Source organism: Callospermophilus lateralis, chromosome 10 (assembly GCF_048772815.1).
Source record: "Callospermophilus lateralis isolate mCalLat2 chromosome 10, mCalLat2.hap1, whole genome shotgun sequence".
Classification (NCBI taxonomy): domain Eukaryota; kingdom Metazoa; phylum Chordata; class Mammalia; order Rodentia; family Sciuridae; genus Callospermophilus; species Callospermophilus lateralis.
In genome coordinates, this window is record NC_135314.1 from 109,865,908 (window position 1) to 109,884,810 (window position 18,903).

The window sequence follows — 18,903 nt, forward strand, 5'->3', positions numbered from 1 at the left end:
TCTATTGAGGGGCATCGGGGTTGGTTCCACAGTCTAGCTATTGTGAATTGTGCTGCTATGAATATCGATGTGGCAGTATCCCTGTAGTACGCTCTTTTAAGGTCTTCAGGGAATAGTCCAAGAAGGGCAATAGCTGGGTCAAATGGTGGTTCCATTCCCAGCTTTCCCAGGAATCTCCATACTGCTTTCCATATTGGCCGCACCAATTTGCAGTCCCACCAGCAATGTACAAGAGTACCCTTTTCCCTACATCCTCGCCAGCACTTGTTGTTGTTTGACTTCCTAATGGCTGCCAATCTTACTAGAGTGAGATGGCATCTTAGGGTGTTTTTGATTTGCATTTCTCTGACTGCTAGAGATGGTGAGCATTTTTTCATGTACTTGTTGATTTATTGTATGTCCTCCTCTGAGAAGTGTCTGTTCAGGTCTTTGAACTGGCCATTTCTCTCTCTGGCCAGTTTTGGAATCAGAGAGAGCTGGGCCTGCGGCTAGGGTGTGCCCCTTGCATAGAGCCTCTTCCTCCTGCCCCTATGCTCAACTGCTCATGCTCTCCAAGTCTGCAGCCACCATCAAAATTCTTCTGGTAGTTTCCTGAAAGTGTCCTTCTCATCTTTCTCCAGGAGAAAAAGGCGAGGCCCTCTGTTAATTCTCCAGAAAAACTCGTCTCAGATTTTCGGCCTCAGTGTCTGTCTACCCACTCCAAGTGGTGATGGGGTAAGAGTCAGACCAGGTTGACCCTCCCTCGGTGAACTCCTGGGTGGCACAGCTCTGGACTTTCACCTGTTCTTTTCCGCCTAGGCTCTAGAGCCTCTGCCAGAACTGAAACAGAAAGAGTCCCAACTGGGCTTCCTGTTCATCAGGCACCCCAATGCCCAGAAAAGAGCTAGCTCCTTCACTGTGTCTATGAAATACTTCTCATAGGGACAGTTACAATGACCCCTCAAGGACCCTTCCCCCACTCATTCACAGTCCTCTTACCTTCTCTGCCATCACTAGCCCTCACCTGCTTTTTAAATCCCCTCCCAGATTCGATGTCATGGTTCATGCTTTCAATAATACCTGCCAGTTACACAACATTTCTGTGTCTCTTTAATCTTTTCCTCATCAACCTGGAAAAACTGTAATCCTGGGTGGGCTCAGGGACCCATGTGCTCCAGGCCTGCTCAAGGCGGCTGAGCACCCCAGCCGGGAAGCACAGGAGGGCAGCTTCATAAGATGGCCTCACTATAGCCACTTCTGAGTCTCTGAAGGACAGTTTCAAGTCCTCCACACTCTCCTCAACTCACAGCCCGCTCAGGCAGAAGAGACCTCCTGTTATAGAGAAGTCAGCGCTATAAAATCCTCCCTGACCATGCTTCCAGCCCACACCGCCTGTGCCCATCCTGGGCTGAGTCACCAGCTGAAACAGAGATGATGCTCTTACTTCAGTGCAAGACTAGCTGCTTCCTCTGTATTCTCTTTGGATCCTATCCCTCTCACTTTCTTAACCACACACCATTAAACCCTTTATCTTCAACTTCCCTCTTTTAGATTCTTATCAGTATCTAAAAATATTTAAGTCTCCTCTATCTTACAAACCCAGAACAGTTCACACTTATAAACAAATTACTATGCACTGCTATTGTTCTAAAGACTTCATTTATGCTATGTATTCAAGCTTCTATATTATCCTTCAAGGGAGGCAGTATTTTTACCCCTACTTTAAAAGGAAACAGATTCAGGAAGATGACAGCTTGCCTAAGCTCACCTGGCAGGTGGGTAAATGAGATTCAAACCCAGGCAGTCTGATTTCATAGCTTTTACTGGTCTCTGGATGCCTCACTGTCTGTTTTTATGGTCTATTGTTTCTTGAAAAAAATTTTTTTTGTTGCATTGTCTTTTCTCTTCTTGATCTGCTTCCTCCCCAAGTCCCCCACCTTTATTAAGTTTAGTCCAATAGGCAAGAATAGTCCAATAGGCACCTATATTCCTTTAACAAAATTCACACACACATATCAACATACACATCATAAGCACACACACAGAGGCAGGTACCCAATGTGATTGACACCTCAATTAGCTATACTGTCAATGTATAGAGTTTCCACTTCACTGCTAGAACTTCCAGTTGCAAATGACTACATAATTATTAGCAGTGACTTAATCAGTCACTTCTTTTATATTCTGTCAGTGACTGGTCACTGAACATCTGCTGTTCAGATGATGCACAGACAGCAAAGCGTGTAGTTGTGTGACCTCCTTGTCTTCCAGTGATCAAAATCAAAACATATCACGTGACATGTTTTTATAAATAGGGATCTTTGAAACAGGAAATTGGCCAAAAAAAGATGAATGTGCAGGGAAATAATGAAAAGCAGTAAGATTGAAAGTGAAATTTAAATAAAATACAAATGAACTTACAGAACAGCAGCTGACTAAGGGAACGCTGGCAGGGCCGCCATTAGAGAGACTGCACTTGCAGCCAGGAGAACTCCAACAGGCATTAGGAGAGCAGGTGGGAAACAGGATGAAGATGTTCCAGAGGGGGTGACATGAGCAAAGAGCTTTATATAAATGTACACAGACTGACAGAAATAAAAGATTTTTCCCACTGATTACACAACATTAAAATGTAAAGGATAAACTAATGCAAGTCAATCCAGACTTAGAACAGAGTATGGCAATTTGTGAAGGCACAGAAAAGATGCTCCAACCAGATGGCAAGTTTTATATCAGACACAGCAGCTCTGTTCAAACTACTCTTGGTTCAGTTTTTCATGATGAAATTTAAATACTTAAGTCTTCAGTGAATGTTCTCAGTGCTTTAAATGACAGTGTACTAAATAAAAATTAGTTTTACTTTTTTTTTCTTTTTTCTATACTTATAACTGACCAGTGAGAGTTTTCTGGTTTTTTTTGTTGTTGTTGTTGTTTGTTTGTTTTTAAACTAAGGATTGAACCCTGGGAACTTAACAACGGAGCCACATTCCCAGCCATTTTTATTTTATTTTGAGAAAGGGTCTTGCTAAGTTGCTAATGCTGGCCTTGAACTTTGATCCTTCTGCCTCAGCCTCTCAAACAATCGGGATTACAGACAAGAGTTTAATGTTTTGAAAAAGATTTTTTTGTGTGTGTGTGGTACTGGTGATTGAACTCAGGGGCACTCGATCTCTGAGTGACATCTCTAGCCCCATTTTGTACTTTATTTAGAGACAGGGAAACAGTGTTTCCCTGAGTTGCTTAGTGCCTCACCATTGCTGAGGCTGGCTTTGAACTTGCGATCCTCCTGTCTCAGCCTCCAGCCTCCAGCCTCTGGGATTATAGGCATGTACCACAGCGCCCAGCTTGACAAAGATTTTTTTTTTTAATATATTTTTTTTTGTAGCTGTAGATGGACAGAATGCCTTTATTTTATTTGTTTATTTTTATGTGGTGCTGAGGATCAAACCCAGAGCTTTGCCACTGAGCTATAGCTCCAGCCCAAAGATTTTTGAAGATCAAGAACAATAGTAATTTTTCCCACTGATTATTAAGATCAATATGCAGCTTCATTATGCATGGTCATTTTTATGGCCCTGTATTCCCATACCTTTTTATAGTCCTGCTAAGTCAGAACTGCATGCATACGCACGTGTATCTGTGAAGACAGATATTCCTCAACCATGTGAGAGTTCTCAACATTTAAAATGATGCTTCCTCCTTCAATTTTTCAACATGTACCTCTATCTTTTAAGAACAAAGACATTCTCCTACATGATCATAATATCTCTCTTACGCTCAAGAAACTTAACATTCATTCAGTGGGGCACGGTGGTACACATCTGTAATTCAAGTAACTCAGGAGGCTGAGGAAGAAGGATCACAAATTTCAGGCCAGACTCAGCAACTTAGTGAGGTCCTGTCTCCAAGGGGAAAAAAAAAAAATTTTTAACATTCCAATCATAATGTATCTAATATTCAGTACATATGCAAATTTCCACAATTGTCTGAATGACACACATCTTTTGAAACATCCAGTATTTAAGTAAAGACCAGACACAGCCTGGAGTTTCCTGTAGTCTAGAATAGCTCCATTGTCTTTTTTTCTCCTTCCATGACATTGATATATTTTTAAAGAGTTCTGTAGAATGTCTTACTATTTGGACTGTTCTCATTGTTCTTCCATGCTTAGGTTTAGATGAAATATTTTGGGCAAAAATACTATGTAGATGACAATTTGTTCCTTCTCCTCATCAACATCAATAAGCACATGATGCCTGTGAGTCCCATGACAATTAAGTTCAATCATTTGATTAAGGTAGTGTGTCAGATTTTGCTGTTGTCAAATTATCTTTCTTTTGATATTAATGAGCTCTGTATGAGGATATACTTGGAGACTATGAGAATGTTTTCCAACCTGTCACCTAGTGTTATTAGCATCCACTGAGAATCCTTCCTTATCAAATACTATTTTGTTGGTGTAAAATGACTTTGTGTCAATCTTGTCCACATTAGTTGACAGTCTTCTGGAAAGAAGAGCCTTCTTTCCTTTTTGGTACCCTCCCCTCTTTCTGAGTACTTTGGTAGATTCACAGATTTCCTTTTAATTTGATATTTTATAATGAATTATCAACTCTATTCTATTATTCAAATTGCTTCATTTGTCCAGCAGGAGGACCTTCAATTTGACTTCGATGTCCTTTGACTTATCCCATGGGCTTGTGAATGCTAACCTGGTTATTTTCATTGAGTGCTAGATACTGCATTTAGATAATGCAATATCTAGAGGTCTAAAACGGTATTCTCCTGCTCCAAAAAGTATTCACATTTGCTTTTGGCAAGAGGTTAATGCCACTAGCAATTCTAAATCACTTTAATCCAATCCAATTGGAAGACTTGGGGGGAGCTGAAGTAGGAGGGTTGGTCAATTTCTGGTTTATTCTTACTCCCAATACATCCTTTGTTTGGGTTCTCAGCCCAAAGTCTGGCATAGCTCACCTTGACCTTCCTCAAATTTTATATTCTATTGTGGTTTAGATGTGAGGTATCCCCCAAAAGCTTGCTTGTGAGACAGTGAAAGAAAGTTCAGAGGAGAAATGATTGGGTTGTAAGAGTTTTAACCCAATCAGTGATTTAATCCTCTGATAGGGATTAATTGAGTAGCAACTGAAGTGGTAGAGTGTGGTTGGAGGAGGTAGGAATTAGGGAATGGCTTTGGTGTATATATTTGTATCTGTAAAAGTGGAGTCTCTCTCTGTTTCCTGACCAATATGTAAGCTACTTCCTTCCGCCATATTTCTCTGCCATAATGTTCAGTCTCACCTTGAGCCCTGAGGAATGGAACTGGCCTTCTATGGCCTAAAACCTCTGAAACCGTGAGCCCTTAAATAAACTCTTCCTTCTCTACAATTGTGCTGATTGGACCTTTAAATCACAGCAGCAAGCAAACTGACAATATTCCTATCCCTGTTAGTTTGCCAAAAGTTCTATACAGCTTTGTAGCCACCATTTTGGAAAAAGTGGCTCTCAATCTCCAATTTCCCTTCTGCCAGATCTAGTTTTCTAGATTCTTCATTTTCACATTACCTCTCAGAGTGATTTTAAAAAATATTTTATCTGATTTTTGTGGTTTTTCTTGGTAAGACTATGAGACTGAATTACCTAATCTATTACTGGAAGTGAAAGTTCCCTGTTATTACAGATTGACTTTCAAAAATAAAAACACAGTCACATAGTTTCCTGATTAAAACACTTCAATGACTTCCATTTTCTTTGGGAACCCTCCATCAGGCCTGAATACCTATATCCCTCATCATCTCCAGGCATTTGCCTTCTCCTTTCTAGTTTCCAGATTTCTCTAGGTGACTCTGCAAAGTCTTCAAATTCCTGCTCTGCACTTGCTGTTCTCATCTCCTGACCACTACTAACTCTTCCGCCATCTCCCTTTGATGTAGTTGCTGCTTACTTAATCATGAGAGCTCAGCCAGATGTTCCTCCACCAAGAAAGCCTTCCAGGACCCCCTCCTCCAGGTCAGGTCTCAGTCGAGGCACCCTGTACTTCTTTAAAGCAGTTACTAAGGTTTACAATTCCATGTTGATTGCAGGGATTACTGAGTAAGGCCTCTTGTTCCACATGCTACTTGAAGTCAGACACTGCATGCCCAGTGGTTACTTAGAGCAGGCATTCAACAGTAGAGAGGAGGAAGAAGAACCATGTCAATCCACAGTGCTCCTCTGGCTCCTCACTGACGTCGCCTGTTCACTTTCACCAGTGGATCTGTACCTAGATTCCTGTTGATGTAGCTAAAATTTCCTGGCTGTTAACTTTGAACCTTAATTAAAAACAGTTTCACTTTCTATTCTCTCTTATGGTCATAAAATTTCATTTCAATAGGAAATTATTTTTAACCAAAGAAACATTATTTTTGGTGACTCTGCAAAACTTCCACATTAAGAGGTCACCTTAGTTAAGGCAGCGGCGGCTGTGGAGGCCGCGGTCCGGGTCCTGGCTTCGGCCCCAGCCCCACCATGGTGACGGTCGCTGAGCTCCTGGTGCTCCTGGCCGCTGCCTCGGGCTACTTCGTCAGCATCGACGTGCACGCGGAGGAGTGCTTCTTCGAACGGGTCACCTCGGGCACTAAGATGGGCCTCATCTTCGAGGTGGCGGAGGGCGGCTTCCTGGGACATCGACGTGGAGATTACAGGACCTGACAATAAAGGAATTTAAAAAGGAGACAGAGCGTCCAGTGGGAAGTACACATTTGCTGCTCACATGGATGGAACACACAAGTTTTGTTTTAGTAATAGGATGTCTACCATGACTCCCAAGATAGTGATGTTCACCATTGACATTGGGGAGGCTCCAAAAGGACAAGACATGGAAACAGAAGCTCACCAGAACAAGCTAGAAGAAATGATTAATGAACTGGCAGTGGCAATGACAGCTGTAAAGCACGAACAGGAGTACATGGAAGTCCGGGAGAGGATACACAGAGCCATCAATGACAACACAAACAGCAGAGTGGTCCTTTGGTCCTTCTTTGAAGCTCTTGTTCTAGTTGCCATGACATTGGGACAGATCTACTACCTGAAGAGATTTTTTGAAGTCCGGAGGGTTGTTTAAAAGGCCTTTTCCTGATGATCCCAAACTCACAATTCACTTGTTTACCAAACATCTTGGTCATAATAATGTCATTAGTTTCTACATTTTTATTTTCTGAACTGTACATTCACAGCTTATGTTTCTTTGTGATTAATAGATTTTGGGGGGAAAAACCTTCTTAGGAAAGTTGTAGTGAAAATTTGACATTTGATGGGCATAAAATTTCTTATTTGAATGTTGCCTCTATCATATAGGTCCTTCCAGAACTCAAACACTGTAAATGAAATATAGGAGTATAGTCTTTATTATGTCTTATTTCCCTTTTGTATTAAATGCAGGAAAGCAACACAAAGCCTGATAGTACTTTACTAAAATGGCTGCATTCTTTGGACTCCCTCATCCTGTGGTTCAAGTCGTTTAAGTTTCATTTTGTTGACTCATGGAGTGAAGCAACAGTCTGAATCTTGACATTTTCTGCCCAGCCTAATGGCAGTGCTATCTCACTGGGAGTGTTCTATCAGGCTGGGTGTGTTTATATTTGGTCTTTTTGTTTTGTTTTACACATAAGACTTGCCCCAAATTTTTACATATGACCTTAGGACTCAATCACCTCCACGAAAATTGATGACACAAGCAGCTAATAATCTTTTTTTGTTTGTTTGTTTGTTTCCGCCTAACCTCATAAGAAGTCTCTGAAAAGTCGATTCTCTGGGTATTTGAGCAAATGCTAGCTTTTCTTTTGTGCACTGGCACAGCCCCTTTTTCACGCTTGGCACGTGGGAAGTGTTCATTCACATAATTGGAAAAAATCTGGGTTTCTGATGCCAAAGGGTTAAAGCCTCTTGGGTTTCATTGCAGAGATATACAGCCACTATTTTATTTTTGAGAGTGGCCTTTGGGCCACTTTAAGACACTGAGTATCAGTGTCAGCACTAGGGTTTTTGTTTTTGTTTCTCCTGGGTCTTTCTTTTTTGGTACATGTGAATTTCGTCTTATATAAAATGAAAAGACTTTCTCTTGATCTCTGATGATGGGTTTAAAATTAAAGGAGCATCGGGTTTTGGTGTGGAAATGATCCAGGATTATGTTGTGACCGATGTATATTAGTTACTTGTACATTTTTTTTTTAAATCTTTGCAAGGGGAAAACTACAAGTAACAAGTTTTATATAATTAATTTAAATTTGTTACAGGTTTTCATGTTCAGGACACAATTTTTCAGCCTTGGGTGAAAATACTTGCAACAGTTTATCGATAAGGTGACTGTTTCACCTTAGGACAACTGTTGCATACCAATTTCTTTTTTTGTGTGTGAAAACACTTCAAAATTGAATTAAAAAATGTAAATTTAAAATTGGTTGTGTATCTAATATATGCCCCAGGTTCAGTAAATAAACAATTCTTTAAAAAAAAAAAAAAAAAAAAAGAGGTCACCTTAGTGTCAATTAAACACACTGATCATGGAGAAAAACACATTTAGACCTTGACTTCTAATTTAACTAACTCTTCAGAAAATGAAAAATAAAAATCAGAGTGTCTCAGGCAGGTGATGAAGTCAAAATAGTGCACATAGTAAATAATAATGCAGGTCTTTTCTTTAGCTTAATATAGAGTTCCCTGGTAGAGTACTTTTCCATCTGTTTTACATTTGAAAATCAGAGACATCTGCTTCTTTAAAGTCTACAGGCAAGAAGCCAAAAAATAATGGGAATTCTAATTGGTACTATAAGTTTTTGTTTAAAGCCAGATTTAGCTGACATTAGTAGAAACTTGCATAAGCCTGTATCCATTTTTCATTTTCATATTTTAATATGATTGACCTGGCTATCTTTATTTCTTTAGACTTACAGAGCATACAAATGCCAATTGTTTCACTTCTTTAGCTTCAAGTCATTTCTTATTCTGTCAGCTTCCCTGAACATGGGCTGTCAGGTCACATCTCCTGTTGCAGGGATTACTGTGTGCCTCTACTGGAGAATCAGGAAACAGCCACTAGGGAGGTACTTTCAGGGACAATCATCTACACTGCTGCCCCTTTAAATGACTTTATGGTGTCTCAAAAATTGCCTTCTAGCCAGATGTGGCGGCACACACCTGTAATCCCAGTGGCTCTGGAGGCTGAGGTAGGAGGATTGCAAGTTCAAAGCCAGCCTCAGCAAAAGCGAGGTGCTAAACAACTCAGTGAGATCCTATCTCTAAATAAAATACAAAATAGGGCTGGGGATGTGGCTCCATGGTCAAGTGCCCCTGAGTTTAATCCCTGGCACTCTAAAAAAAAAAAAAAGAAAAGAAAAAAAAGAAATAAAAGTTGCTGTCAGATTAGGCCCTCCATAGACCCTTACAAGGAGCCAGCCAAAATCCCTGTTATTCTGACCTGCCCTTTTTAGGTGGCCTAGAGTAAACTTGCTCATGATACTACCAAGTTCTCCATCCAGTGGAGGTCCCATCTGTCATTTTTTTTAATCTCATGATAGGTGAAGAAGCATGACTTATACTGAGCATGCTCAGGATATGCCCCTCTCGATGTGGCAAGGGGAGTGCCTCCTGGGTGGACATGCATGTCCTTCCCAGGAAGCCCTGGCTGGGTTGCTGAGGGAATCCCTCAAGGCTCCTTACCTGCTGAAAGCCACAAACCTACCTTCACTGATCTGATTGTGCCCCGCTGTGCCCTCACCAAGGCAAACTCACTGCTTTCAGTTACAAAATGAGTGGACACCATGGGGCAACACTACCCGCTTCCAGACCTGTGAGAATAAATCTACCTCCTATGCAAAAGCAGAACGATTTTTCTTACAATTCACATTTGTAGGCCTTCCTGGTTGACCAACATGTCAAAAGGAGCAGCCAATGGATTTGCTATGTAGGTTTAGAAATGGGGACACTGGGCAATAAGCAGCACCAACGTGGCCCCTAACTCTGGACTTCACCATCCAATTGCCTGCAAACCCCTCATATCCATTATCCAATGTCTCAATCATAACATGATCAAAACTACTCTTGTTCTCCTGGCTCCCCAAAGCTTATCTTTCCACATCGCAATGAGTGACAACTCCACTCTTCTAGTTGTTCACACAAAAAACTGAGGAGTGGCCGCTGGCTCTTCTGTTCCTCTCATACTCCACATTCAACTCAGCAGCAAATCCTCTGAGCTCTACCCTCCCATATCCAGAATCTAACCACCTCTTGCCACTGTCACAATTACCACATGGTCTTAGCTGCCATACTGTCTTGCCTGAACTATTAACTATATGTCTTCCTGTTTTTATTCTTTCCATCCTACAAGGCTCTTCTCCACACAGCAGTCATTATTTTAAAAGTATATTACGTGATTTTTGATTTCTGTCTCAAGGTAAAGTTCAAAGTCCTTAAGATGAGACTGAAACACCTATGTGCCCTGGCTCCCATGACCTCAGCAGCAGCACTCCTGTTCACTCTACTCCAATTAATTGGCGTCTGCGATTCTCCTCAACACACCAAGCCTGCCCCGGCCTGGGCACCTCCGATATTCCCTCGGTTGTGCCTTTATTGTCCTCAGGCTCCTGTCTCTTTCAGGAAGGCTTTCCCTGCACAGCACATCATTTTTCAAAGCACTTCGTTTGCCTTCCCACGGCACTCTCTGACACCTTATGTACGATGGCCGTGTACCCTGGTTTATCTAGGACTGTCCCTGTTTCATCTGTACTATTCTGATTTGATGGTGAATAATTATTTTCAGCGTGTTCCTGATTGATAAAGTATGTCACTGTCTTACCATTCTCATGCTTGATTTTACAACTTTCATCACCATCTTATACCATTTGTCTGTTTTCCCCCATTAGAATGTTGTAAGGGTTGACCATTTGTTCTATTCCATGCTGTCTCCCTTGCATTTAGGAGTGCCTAATACATGTGTATGAACCCCAGCTCTGCAAAAACAAACAAACAACAACAACAAAACAAACCCCCAAATAAGTACAAACGAATGTATATACGTATACATTGCCTAGAACACAAATGTTCAATAAATGTGTTTTTTTTTTTTAAAGAGAGAGAGAGGGAGAGAGAGAGAGAGAGAGAATTTTAATATTTATTTTTTAGTTATCGGCGGACACAACATCTTTGCTTTGTATGTGGTGCTGAGGATCGAACCCAGGCCGCACGCATGCCAGGCGAGCGCGCTACCACTTGAGCCACATCCCCAGCCCAATAAATGTGTGTTGAATGAATAAATAAAACCATGGATTATGGACTACCTGTGCTCTACTAAGAGCCAGGGCAACAAGATAAATAAGTCATAAGCCCTATTCAATTCACAGGCCTCACCTGAGAAATTTTGATCTATTAGTCTGGTGCAGACTGGAAATAGATACATAGCCACATACACTTAATGTGGCTCAAGTGACTCTCAAGTATAGACCAGATTGAAAATCTGTGGTCCAGGTACTGTCTGCTTGGTGGAGTCAGAGATGAAAGTCAGGTGACACCCAGTGGTCTCTCCAGATTGCCCAAATCCCCACACTGAGTACTACATTAATATGAAAACTTAGGCTACTAGGGAGTTCGGTTGCTAAGGTCTATTACTCTGCTGGGAGAAAAAAAAATTACTACAAATAGTATTGGCTTTGCAGAGGCCGCACTATAAAAATGGAAACTATGGTCCAGAATGTCTCATGACAGCACAAGGAGTGGAGAAATGAATGTCATCCCATGAAGCAGTGGATCTGGGACTGGATGGAAGTGAGCATTCAGACCCAGTTCATTTGTCTTGTAACAAACCCATACACACAACTCTAATGATGTCCTTGGACAAATGCCCACAAGTACAAGTGCTGTTGATTTGGATGATCTCTGCTGCATGTGCTTTGCAAGAACTTCACTGTTACTTGGGAATTATTTCCAAAGGACAAGGTTTCTTTTTGTTGTTGTTGTTGTTGTTTTTTGTTTGTTTTTATTAGATTTAAATAGACTTAGAGTAGAAACAACTGAGTTTATTAATATTCTAAGGAATAATACTTCCAGATACTTAAAAACATCTGCTGCTGGCAATCTTCCCTTCTGGCTTAACTCCCACATTGCTTTGGTATTATCAGCACTTTGCATGTATATCTGCATCCTGTTACTTCCTCTCCTGTTTGTTTCCTATTTAGCCACACCCCTGAGCCACCTCCTCCATACATCCAAGTGCTCTAAGAGACTGTAAGTTCTTAAAGCAGCAGAATCTAGGGAACTTCAAAGTGCAGACTCAATTTCTGCCCTTTTCTCCGAGTTTATGATTCTGGAGGTCTAGACTGAGGCTGGAATCTGCAGCTGGTTTACCCAGCAGACTTTCTGGGTGGTTCTGAGTGGTCAGTTCACAAACTTTACTACAATAAGCACACAGATAGGGTAGACTGTGGAGACTGGTCACTACTGAACAACTAGTGCCTGGCACACGGACACCTGGCAAATGTGTGTTGGATCAGTTGAGTGAATGATCAGAAAAACATCTGGGGACTTCATCATCTCATATAGACCCAGACCAGTTACATATGACAGCAGCCAGTCTGTGCAGTAAGGATTGCTCAACAGGTCCCAAACTGGAGGGAGTTAAGAAGCACACTTGACTTGATCCTACAAAAACAGGCATTTCCATAGAAGATTAGGCAATTTACAAATGCAAGTCTCACACAACCACAGAGGCTGTGAACTCGCTGTTGCATTTTAGAACTCTTCCTGTTCATACTTTATCTGCTCTATTTTCTACTAGGCCTAGTACTTTCTCACCTCTTCCAACCAGAGGGCTCTGCCCATCTCTCCAGGGCTGAGAAAAAAAAGCGAGTTTCACAAGAGAAGAGATTATACCTGAGATATGTTCTTATGTGAAAATGGTCTGCAAAGTGAACATTCTATCACCACGTAAAGATGTGAACTGTAAATTTACAGTTACCAAAGCATGTTTAAGATAGTTTCAAAAGCTATGAATGTTGAATCAAATCAAGTAATTAAATTCCCTGCCTTTGGTTATTCTGATATATTCCTGAATAACATTTTCCAACCTCCTCCTGCCAACACCTTATTTAAAACTCACTCAAGGCAAATGAATTTCAGCCAAAAATTTTGTCTTGCTGCAGAATCCCAAAGGTGCAGAAGTCCCTCTCAGGGAAACAGGAAGTCTTCCATTCAGGTAAGTTCCAGGAGTTGGCCATTGTTAATAACTGCAAGACAAATTTTTTAATCATAGATTTTTAAAAACAATAGTAATTCAGTTGCCTAGATGAGAATTTGACTTTTCTTTCACTTTGGATATATCAGCTACATGCACATGTAAACTTCTTCCAAGGGAAAGAATAAATTACCCTTTTACACGCAGCCACAGCAAACATTATAGCTTGAACTTAGCACTCACAGATAAGGAACTGCTGGTGCACCATTTGTGATCTCAGCACAGTGATGCTGAGAACAAAGCTTCTGTTTTCAAATCTCAGGTCTCTCACTGTGTTCTGTTAGTCACCTTAGTCATTGTTTCCTTCTTGGTGTGGTAACCAAAACTAATCTTCCCAGCAGAAGGATGTTGGGAAATTAACTATTACTAATAATTGCGAGAACAGAAAGCAACAGAATATTTACACTTGATCTAATTTTCTGTTAATGACAATGAAAAGTGGAGGCCTTGAAATTTCAAGAAAGAAGTCTAGGCTTTCATGTGAATAAATAGTTCATTGGGATACCCTAATGAACCCATCAGTTTTGTTAAGGCAAATCCAGCAGACGAGGATGACAGAATTAGAAATAAAAAGAAACTTGGAAATTAACACATTTCCATCCTATCAACATAATTCAAAAGAATTAAATAGCTTATATAAAAAAATAGCCACAAAGAAAAGGCCATTCTATGTGACAGCATATAGTCATGTATGGCAAATAGGTGTGTGTCTTTTGCAGTTTTGAAGAACATTAGGGAGGAGCCACATCTTAGCCTCTGTGTACTTACAACACTTAAGCCAGGCCTTTGAATGCAGTAGTCAAGTGATACTCAGTGAATCCATTAATTAAAACAACACAAAACAGAAGAGCGAATTGCCACGTTTATGGCAAGGAACCAGATAAGCAAAACATGTTATAGTTACTTGGAATATTAAATAGCTACTTGTTTTAAAGAGTGTATTAACATGGAAAGATGTTTATGACATTAGGTAAAATAACATAAATATACAGTAATCTAATAATGACAAAAAAACCCATAAAATAAGAGAATATAACTATATCAAAATGTTAAAATGAGACATTTAACTATGAGTAGTGTTATTTTTTTTCTCTCTACTTCCTATATTTTCTTTAGTAATGTTTTAATCTTCAGATAATTTGGTATAACTATGAAATCAGCATAAAAAAGTTGACATATTACTTTGCAACAGCTCTTGTATTGCAACATACCAAGTCATGCTACTATCTAACTGGTAAAGCCCGTGAGCAAAAAAACTAGTCAGAAGGTAACTTACAGTTCATGAGTCAACCAAGACTACATTCAGCTACACTTACCAGCAAATATTATAGTCGAAAGAGGACTTATTTCTCAGATATAACTCAAGAGTACTCTAATACTAATATACTCAAGAGTAGCCACTCCCAGGCTTGGCAGCTGCCTGAGAATGCTATGAGTGGCTCAGGTTCCTTCTCCTGTCGCGGCACCATTAGCTTTTCATCTTCATATTTTCCACATGGTATTTACCTTTATTTTTGTCACACAAGTCTATCTCCATCTGCAAGTCAGTATTCCAGGAGAGAGAGAAAAAGAAGAAACGGAAGAGGTGGTTCTGTATTAGAAAAGGAAGTGCCTTCCTGGAAATCTTGAGTACATGTCCCCCCACTGCATCTCGTGCACACCCATGGGATCTAGGGAAAGAAATGTGTCAGCCAGCACATTGCCACCCGCCTCCAAAAAGGGGGAAAAAAAATCAGAAAAGGCAACATGCAGGTATCTTCTCTAGTTCAACCTTCTTTTAATTTTTCATACAAGGAATATACTAGTTCTCTCCCTAGGGAAACGCAGAGTGCCATCCAGTCACTGCCATGAAGTGAGTCCAGGATCCAAGAATCCTGGTGGTGTCAGGGATACTGCCCACGGAGAAAGAGGATCGGCATAGCCAGCAATCAATATCTAAAGAAAAGGAATCTGCCTCAGTCCTACCTAATAAATTAGCCTGGTCATGGAACAGGGTAGGGTGTTGATAACATTCATTCAGAAACAGAGAAAATGGGAACCATGCAGTGGTCACTGGACCATAAGACATATCAAATAAGTACAGCAAGGCTTCCATTGCCTTGGTCAATCAATCTGTCAGTTTCTGTTTCTGTAAGATTTTCCTATTCCATTATCTTCTATGAATCATACCTGAGGTGGACATGGTGGGGAATACCTTTTCTTTCTCTTTTTGGTAGAGTGGATTGAACCCAGGGGTTGCATCACCGGGCTACATCCCAAGCCCTTTTTAGTTTTATTATGAGACAGGAGTTCGCTAAATTGCTGAGGTTGGCCACAACATTGCAATCCTCCTGCCTCATTCTCCCAAGTTGCTGGGATTATAGGCAATGGCTACTATACCCAGCTGGGGATGGATACCTTTTCTGGAACAGTTAGAACTTTAGTATAATCTGAGGAATCTAAATCCAAGTGTTGAGTTCAGAATTTGGTGCCATTTTTCACTTTAAGGCAATTAATTTTCAGAAAGCAGTAATAGACAGGTTAAGAAACTAGTTTTCAATTGCCTCAAGGGGGGCAGGCAGTTCAGGGCCTGAGGAAGGATTTTAATCTAAGGTGCTACATTCTGGTCCCTTGTCATTGTGTGCCTTCCCACACACACACTTAGCCTTGAATTCCTGGGAGCAATTGATCTTCATGCCTTGGTTTCCTGAGCACATAGGACTACAGATACATTCCACTGTGTCTGGTTCTGGTAGTAATTTTTAATCTCTAGCTACATTAAGGTAATCTATCCCTAACCTAAATAATCCCAATGAACCATACCTCCCATATCCAGGGACTGGTGTGGTCCCCTCTCATACTGGTGCTGCTCAGCCATATGACTTGCTTTTTGGCCAATGACACAGGAAGTACGGTGCAAGCAAAGGCTTGCTTATAGAGGCCTGCTCTCTTGGAATGCCCCTCTTCTAAGATTACCATCCATGAGGAAGCCTAAGTCAGCCAGGAGGAGAAGTGACAGGCCAACAGTCTTCTTTCTGCTCCAGCTTTCTTACCTTCCACCTTCTTTCCCACTTCATGGTCATCTTATTTTTATTAGGAGGTTCTAAAGCTATCGCTGTGCTCTGAGACATGTGGCCCTAGTGGGCCATCCTAGCCAGGGCCCAGCCATCATGGTGTGGAGATGAGCTGTCTATACTGCACCCCCAATGAATTCCTGAGCCAGACTCCGGAGTCATGAGTTAACAAAACAGTTATTGCTTAAAGGCAGTACCTTTTGGGGTGCTCTGAACAGTCATTAACCGAAACACTAGTAAAGGCATAAGGAATGTATAACAACCTAGTCGTTGATGAGAGTGGAATTGTCTGAACGAAGGCATGAAAGGAAAGTAAAGGAACAGAGTAGAAGAGAAAAAAATATAAAGCAAACGTAAGACGTCAGAGTTAAACTCAAATATTTGCTCCTAGGCAAGTCTACGAATGAGTAGATGAGCCGGAGATCTTGTCTCCGTATAGGCTTTAGACCGAGAGTTTCTTGTCTTTTGGCCTCTGAAATCCGCCCCTACCATTCCCACCTGCCCTGATGCAATGTGAACTGAGAAGCCTGCTGGGGACACCACCCTGGCTTAGACCGGGGCGGAGGCTCGGAACCACCGCACCATCTGGGTCCAGTTCCTCTCTTCCAGGCTTCTGTGTGCTGGAACACTTCTATTATCTTACTTCTGTGGAGATTATACGAGCTTGTAGTGTTTCTGTGCTCAAAACTAAAAATCTAGTCATCGTCAGGAATCGCAATCAAGGCATTTTGCAACACAGGAAACAGCGCAGCTGCAGCCCTGGGTTCGGAGGTGAGCTCGGCGAGGGTCCGGGATACGCGTCTGGAGCGAGGCGACCCCGTGTGGCTACCCCGCACGCGGCGGTGCGTCTCCTCGGGTCCAGCAGCGGCGGGTGAAGAGACGGGGAGAGACACAGCCCGCCGCCCAGCAGCCAGCGAGCAGGAGCCTCGTCCCACCGATGGGAGCCTGCGTCCGCCCGCAGCTAGCGAGCCCGCCGCGCCCCCACGTGGCGCCAACGCAGAACCGCAGCGGACCTCAGCGCGAGTACAGGAGCGCGCACGCGCGGCGCCCCTTTCCGGCACCCCCGAGCGCCGGCCTCGGCCCCGCCCCCTGAGGGCCCCGCCCCAGCCACGCCCCCGACCGCGGGAGGCGGGACCGGAAGCCGCTTAAAGCGGAGCCCGAGGTGACAGCGAGCGAGCCGGCCAGAGAGCGGTGCGGCTTTCTGCGCGCTGTCCTCGGCGGGATGGCCCGTGCGCGGCTCGCCGCGTCGCTGACCCGCGGCTCCTAGACGCCGGCGCCAGACCCCACCATAGCCCCCACAGTCCGCCGTGGCCCTCCGCCGTGCCCGCTCTCCCTGAGGTAAGCCGGGGCGGCGGGACCCCGGGGGGATAGCGGCGCCGCTCGGGCCGCGCTCCGGCGGCTGCCTTGGCCGCCCGTGGCGCGGCATCGGCGGGCCCGGCCGCGCGCTCCGCCCGTCGCCGGCAGATGTGCAACGGTAGACGTGCCGAGGCCGCCCTTTTTGCGGCCGGCTGCGGCGCGAAGTTGGCGGCCGCCCCCAGAACTTCGGGCGCCTCTTGCCCGCCGGGCGCCGGCTGTCCGGCGCGGGCTCCGGGCGGTCTCGAGGGCAGCGGGCGGGTGGCCGGCAGGAGGCGCCGCTCGGACCCGCGGCGGGTGCGGACGGCGCGCGGCCACCCGCGTCCTTCGACCGCTGGTCCCTGTGGTGCCGGCTGATGGGGACGGGGTCCAGCGGCGCCGCGGGCTGGCCGGGCGGCGGTGGGAGCGCGAGTGAGTGTGCACGCACACGTCCGCGGGCGCGCCGGCGGGCGGGGGAGTGGTCGGTGTGCGTGCGTGGGCTCCGGGTGTGCAGGGAATACCGCAGGCTGTGCCAGTTGTGCCTGGAGGCAGGAGCACCGGAGGATGAATAATAACGCCTGGCTTGGCTGCCTTCCAGTTGATTTATGTCTCGTGTCAGGTCCCTGCCTCGCGAAGCTTTCCTAACAATGCCAGCTCACACTGAACCCTCCTTCCTCCACCTCTTCGTTTTGCACTTAGACTAGCACTTTGTCATGTACCGTGCTCCGTGTTTTCTAAGTTCGGTTGTTCATTTTCTACAGATAATGACTTTCTCTAATTAGGACTTGAATATTTACTTTTCTCGGGACTCTTTTTGTTTTTGACCTACAAGCAACCAAGAACAAAGTTTTTAACGCATGCCTTTTCTTCATTAATTCAGCTAGCGAAATATTTATGGGACACCCACTGTGTGCATTGTGCTGGGCGTTGTACTGGACACCTACCGTGCATACTTGATTAAGTCATGGGCCTTTGCATCAAAGAGCTCTTTCAGTTTATTGGACAAGAGAAGAGAATTAATTGCTCATTATTTTTCTCACCTGGCACAATCTCAGTAAATATTTTCAAATTTCATTTTTACTCAAGGATTCTGATTCTTGTAAGAAAATTTCTTTCAGGAGTTCATTCAGAATCTGAAATTTGGGTGTGTATTTTATGCTTCCTTTCTGTAATATGCCTTTACTTTTTTTTTTTTTAACGTTCACATATGTAACTTTTCTGAAGACAAAAATTAGACGTTTACCCATAATGGAAGTTGTGTTTGTTTTTTAACACACT

General features: G+C 43.2%; 1 protein-coding gene and 1 pseudogene across 1 annotated transcript in view; both read left to right on the forward strand.

Moving 5' to 3' along the window:
* The first annotated feature begins 6,486 nt into the window (after positions 1 to 6,486).
* Positions 6,487 to 7,412, forward strand: LOC143408524 (transmembrane emp24 domain-containing protein 2 pseudogene; annotated as a pseudogene).
* A 10,044-nt stretch (positions 7,413 to 17,456) lies between these two features.
* The window catches only part of Tiparp (TCDD inducible poly(ADP-ribose) polymerase), a 29,515-nt gene continuing 28,068 nt past the window's right edge, over positions 17,457 to 18,903 (forward strand). The window contains exon 1 of the mRNA XM_076867364.1: positions 17,457 to 17,631. The gene's annotated coding sequence lies outside the window, so the exon portion shown is untranslated. The remainder of the gene's footprint in view (positions 17,632 to 18,903) is intronic.